This window comes from Pan paniscus, chromosome 11 (assembly GCF_029289425.2).
Source record: "Pan paniscus chromosome 11, NHGRI_mPanPan1-v2.0_pri, whole genome shotgun sequence".
Taxonomy (NCBI): Eukaryota; Metazoa; Chordata; class Mammalia; order Primates; family Hominidae; genus Pan; species Pan paniscus.
In genome coordinates, this window is record NC_073260.2 from 676464 (window position 1) to 682793 (window position 6330).

Here is a 6330-nt window from a genome sequence, read left to right on the forward strand (position 1 = left end):
GTTGGAAGGTCTGGAATATACAATAAATCACTGTGTTATTCTGTTTTGTGCTGCTATAACAGAATACCTGAGACTGTGTAATTATGATGAATAGAAATTTACTGGCTCATGCTTCTGGGGGCTGGGAGGTTCAAGACTGACGGACTGGCATCTGGCAAAGGTTTTCTTGCTATGTCATTCCACGGTAGAGGGCAGAAGAGCAAGAAAACTCAAGAGAGAAAATAAAAGAAGCCAAACTTCCCCTTTTATAATGAACTCATTCCCACACTAATGAACCCATTCCTGAGGTAGCAGCAGGAATCCATCCACTCCTCCTTCATGAACTAATCCCCTCTCATTTGGCTCCATCTCCCAACAGTGGTGCATTGTGGATTAAGTTTTCAAGGCAGGCTTTTTCAGGAGGATACATTCAAATCACAGGCATCACATATAGCCTCACTTTATGAATAAGTCTAGGCATATCTAGACAATTCTATAAGCCAAGTCCCACAGGTAACTTTAAAATGTAGTGAGTCATGCCCCCCACACCCCCATGAAATTCTGACTCAATCTTTAAAATAACAGAATGTTTAGAAGAGGCGTAATATTTTGATATATACTACTTTACTAATGCATAAGTGAAACACAAAATGTATTGAACTAATATTCAAAATATACACAATACAATACTTATGACACTGAATAACAGATAAGAATCCTGAATCTTTGAATTTGTATTTTACAAGCCCCATGTGGAAATCTGCAAAAGACATGGAGTTGGCAATTCTGAGTTTTCATCTTGAATTTGACAAGTGAACTCTGTGATCCTGGGCAAGTCAAGTATTGTCACTTAAAAAAACAACAAAATTGGTCAAAATTGTCTTCCAGTTCCAAGTAAAAATCTCTGAATTAGATATAAACTTCATTTTTTTCTTAAGTCACAAATTAAAACACAATGCTTACTTGATAGATTATAAAGAGGAAGGTGACAAATACATTGTAAAAACTAATGTCGTCCTCTGTTAATGTTTTAAAACATTTAAAAATCTTCAAATTATTCAATTACTAAGCCGACAAAGTGCTAGCCAGTTTTTATAAAATCACATGATTATATAAATAAATATTAGCAAGAATAAATCCATATATGAAGCAAATTCTTAAATTTGACAACCAAGCAAATAGTCTCTTCCCCCCTTTTTTCTTTTCAGAAACATTTACTTTAGTAAGTAAGGTCCTTTAAGATCCTCTTTTAGGATATTTAAATTAGTAATCTCTATTTGTCATTATCTACACTAACTCAAAATTAATCAATTAAAACTATGTTTATTGAGAGGTTAACTTTGTAAAGCAAAATGAACAAAACAATGATGAAATAAAAACAAATAGAAATAGTTATATCAGAAACATCCAGACATGCTTTATTTCAACTAACATTAGACAACCACTTACTCTGTTAGACCCATTATAAGTGCTTTATATTTATCGCTTTCTTAAATCCTCATAACTCAAAAGATGTAGCCACTATCATTATGTCAATTACACAGATAACACAAAGGGATGAAGAAGTTAAGAAATGCTTAATTAAGTTCACCCAGCTTCCAAGTGGCAAAGCCAGTATTCATAGCCGGGAATTTTAGGACCAGAGTCTATGTTGTATACCACCCTGTAGCCTTTCAGTAAATGTAATTTGGTTTGGGAAGCAATAAATAGATCAGCTTGGTTTAATTATGGAAAATAAGAGATGGTGATCAGAATTAGAGTTTGTTTGGCACTAGGTGCTAGGTCAAGGGGTTTGGATTTAATTTGATAAAACACGAGAATTATTGAAAATTTCCAAGCTGAGGCGTGATATGGTAAGAGCAGAGTTTCAAAAGATTCATCTGGCAGTAGCGTGCACTGTGTGTTAGAGAGATCTTTCAAGTTAGGAAGCTCTCATGATTGTGAAAATGAGTGGGCAGTGAGGAGGAAATGGAAAGCCGGTGTATGAAATTTGAGGCGGCATTGTGAAAAAATGACTAAGACATGACAACCAATGAATAACGGAAGAGGAGTGAGAGAAACATGAAAGTTCAACAGTTTTGAATCTGATGGACTTGGAAACGCATGGTGCCATCACAGAGAAAAGCTATCACAAAGCACAGTTTCATCGGAATCATTAAGGGAGGGATGATTTCAATTTTAGGTTTGTTGACAGACCTTAAAGCCTCAGTTTAGCATTACGAAGTTCTGAGGATAAAATAACAAGTTTCTACCTAACATCCTTTTCTGGGTAGAGGTGGTTAGTAAGAGACTATTACAAATTTTCAAAAACTAAACTGCATGGAATTTTCAGAAATGCCACCAAAATCTATATTTGGATTCTGCATATAGAAAGAGAAAATTATTGTTCAAGGAAATAAAATTCAAGTAAACTTGGATACTTTCCCAGAAAAAAAACATTCGCCATTTTAACAGGGTGAAGAAAAATTTGTAGATTTTTTTTTTAGGTAACAAAACTACCTTGATACTTCCTATCATATACACAGTGTCTCCATCTGTAGCTGTACACTTGCCAAGCCGAATAACTTGAGATAAAACACTTTAAAAATGCAAAGACAAAACTACCTAAGAATCTTACATATATATGTGTGTATTATGTACATGTATGTATGTATATATGTACATATATACATCTACCATTTCATATATTGTGATATTCATGTATAAATATACTTATATATATACATACACACACAGACATAGGCACACTTTTTCAGTATCTGCTGTGTTTCTCTGTGTTATTTTTTGCCATTATCATTCTATTATTTTAAATATTTGCATACTTTGCTGTCATTTTATATTCATATCTTCAGTCTCCTCTTCATTTCTTTTATGAAAAAAATAAAATTTATTGTCCTTTTATCCCTTCCTATCCTCTATCATCCTAATTTAGTTAATAATGTTATCTTTTTTGATGTGTATCTTTGTGTTCAAAAATATACGTCTGCTTTCACTTTTTTATCAACTTTAATAAAATGCTTTTACTTTAAGTGATCACCTATGAGGCAGTAAGTGGGCTTATTTTATAATATACTTTTTTTTTGTTAGTTGAAGTGCCTTAACATATAACATTTATATGTTATGTATGTGGTTATGTATATGTATGTGTGTATGTATATGTATATGTATATATACATGACTAGTCAAGCATTGAATTTTCTGAAATGTCACCAAACATTTGATTATTGGGAACTGGAAAATTTCTCAGCTCTTTCACCACTCTGATACTTTAATTCTGAGACATGTTCTACTGCATCCCAGATTTTTCTAACAGGTTTGACCTGGAGTTGACCATAGTGATTACTGTGTGTGTGTTTGAGTAAGTGTGTGTGTGTGTGTGTGTTTACATATACACATATCTACTCTTTCATATATATTCACCACAGGTGAGCATATGCCTATATATAAATGTATAGCATATAAGTGTATATATACTATATATGTGCATATATATATATACTTTAAAAATATCTATCATCTATCCTTTTTACATATCCGAAATTTTTCTCTGAGCATGTATCATTTTGTCTCCCCTAGACCAGCCTTTTTTGTTCTTAATTTATAATTAATAATATTCAGGGTTCACCACCAATTTGCCTAATGTAGTTTTCTCAGGGTTTTGTTTAAGTGAAATACATCCTCAGTTAGCACCTGGAGTAATCACAAAGCCAATATTTCCTGGGTGATTGTGTGTTCAAAATATTTTGTCTGATTCGAAGGCCAGTGAATTCTAAAATTCTTGCCTCAAAAGTTCTTTCCTTATCATTAGACGTTGTTCAACTGTTTACTAATTTTGAATATTAATGTCTAAAAATCTGATGAAAATCTCATTTTCTTTTGTTTATATGTGGCATGAGCATGGGAATGAAAATATTTAATCAGAGTAAAATTTCTAATTTTCTTTTTCAAAAGTATATTCAGTTGAATATTCTCTGAATTTCTATGTATTTGAGAAAATTATTCTAATGTATTAATATGACACAATAATTTAAGATTAATTCTAAGTGAGATTTTGATATTTCTAAGCATATCTGGTAAATTGACACAAAGAAACTGTAGAGACTAATGGCTTTTGGAAAATTTATCCCAGTGTCAAAGGGACCAAGTTTTACATTTGACCTATCAAGGACATCTTTAAGCTTAGAGGCAAAAGGAAATTATGAGTAGAACATGGTATATATTACAAAGAATTGTCTTTTAAATTGATTATTCCAGAAATGAAGACATGCATACTTAATATTTCAGACATATGTTAACCAAAATTTTTACCCTTTTTGTCGCTAGTTGAAGAGGCGTTGGATATTTTAACTTTTTTTCTTCGAGTACATTCTGTCATTGTTCTGTCCATGTCAACCTAACACTCTTTACATTGCCACCTTAAGTTTTAATTGCCAGAGCCTTTAACTCTCCCTAAGGATTTTCTCTGGGTTCTTGCAGGCAATCTGGAAGTGGATAGGAACTAATAATACACTCCAGGAACATGAGTCAAACATTGACTAATGGGAAATGGAGAATTTCTCAGCTCTTTCTCCCCTCTGATAGCCCAATTCTGAGGCATGTTCTACGGCTTCCCAGATTTTCCTAATAGGTTTGACCTAAAGTTGACCACAGCGATCACTTACTTGATGACATGATCGTGTTATAGGCTTCCATGCCTTTCCTCTTTTACCTCACTACAATCAGAAGACATAGTACAAGAAGTGGTCCTAAAAAACAGAGCCCTCAGAATGGAATTTTGGAATCTCTTTACTCACCTGCCAGATGGCAACAAAGACCCTATTACTAAGAATGATTAAGAATGGTAATAATGCCTGACTGCCCAATTACCTGAAGGGAATTGGGATGAAGGTCGTATAAAAAGGGATGGACAGACTAATGCAACCTATTGCATGAAAGATATGGGTAAAATGGTAAATATGTAAGAATTATGAAATCAGCTGTTAACTGCCAATGAAACATTTACTGAAGAAAATGGCAGAATCGTGGTAGTCAACTGTCAACTCAATGCATGTATGAAAGCCAGGAAGCTTCCATGTCAGTACCCAGAGGGTCTTGCATTTCCAGCTGTTGGAAACAAAATGTGCTGAAAATTGAGTCCAGGATCTAATTGTGACAAGAACAGAGTTCCAAAGACAGCCAAATTGGCAGCTCTAACAAGGCTCCTATGATAAAGTCAGGAAACCAGATTGCCTCAGCTAGTAAAAGTGGTCCCATTCCCCTCTAAAAGAATGCCTGGAGACTATGCAAATTCATCATCTAAGGCAGGTGACCAATGCTTATCTTACTCAAGATCTGCTCCCATCTCTGCTCATTGCTTCTGAGGAGTAAGATTAAGACTTGGTATGGCCTGATTGGCAAGTACTTCTATTCCAGAAGAACAAAATCCGCACCAAAAGATCACCAAATCTTGGTTAATATACACAAGTGAGGACTGGGAGAACACGCATGAGTATGGATCTACAGGGTTAGTTTCCTTATTGTGCAATGAAAAAGGGCTTATCTTAGGTTGGGGGAGGGGAGAATCTATTTTCATAGTTAGTGAAGGAATTCTGTAACATAAATTAAAAAACAGTTGACAAATTCCCAGCTGTGGTGCCACATTTCTCAATTAGCTTACCCCAGTCTGTAATATTTTTATTTTCTTTCAGGCTGTCCTAGGCTGACAAGGTATTTTTTGTTCCTTCTATTCTGCATTACCTTATCTTTTCCAATGTTTAGGATTAATTAACATCTAAGGGAGATTATATTTTATCTGGGTTTAAATAATTCTTTCAATTTTACAGCTAAGCTTAGTTTACTAATTTTCACCAAATTAACTCAGTGCAGTCCCCTTTACTCTGCCCTCAGAAATTGTTTGAATAGTTGCAACTCTTCCCTTGTTTCTAATCCTTCACAGCTGGGGATAAATCTGATTCAAAAGTTTTTGATAATCGTTGGGAGGTGTTCAGTGATTTTTCAATCAGTATGTGTCATCATCCATTCTGAAGGGGGAGACATCTTATTCTTTTGAAATTGAATTAAATATGAGAAGAGCATGACACGTATTTTTACATTTACTACTTGAAATTATATGATCAATCATTAGTACACCTTCTAAACATTAAGATGACTACATTAAAATTTCAAAAGATATATTCATCTGAATCTACTTTTCTTTCCTTTTCCAGTAATACTACCCAGAACAAATTAGAAAGAAAAAAGTACTACTTAAAGTAAGGTTTTATTTTGAGAATCACATTATACCTTCTGGAAGTATCTCTTAATCTACAGGTAAATATGCCCCAAGAAATCACCTGCATGCCATGATCAAAA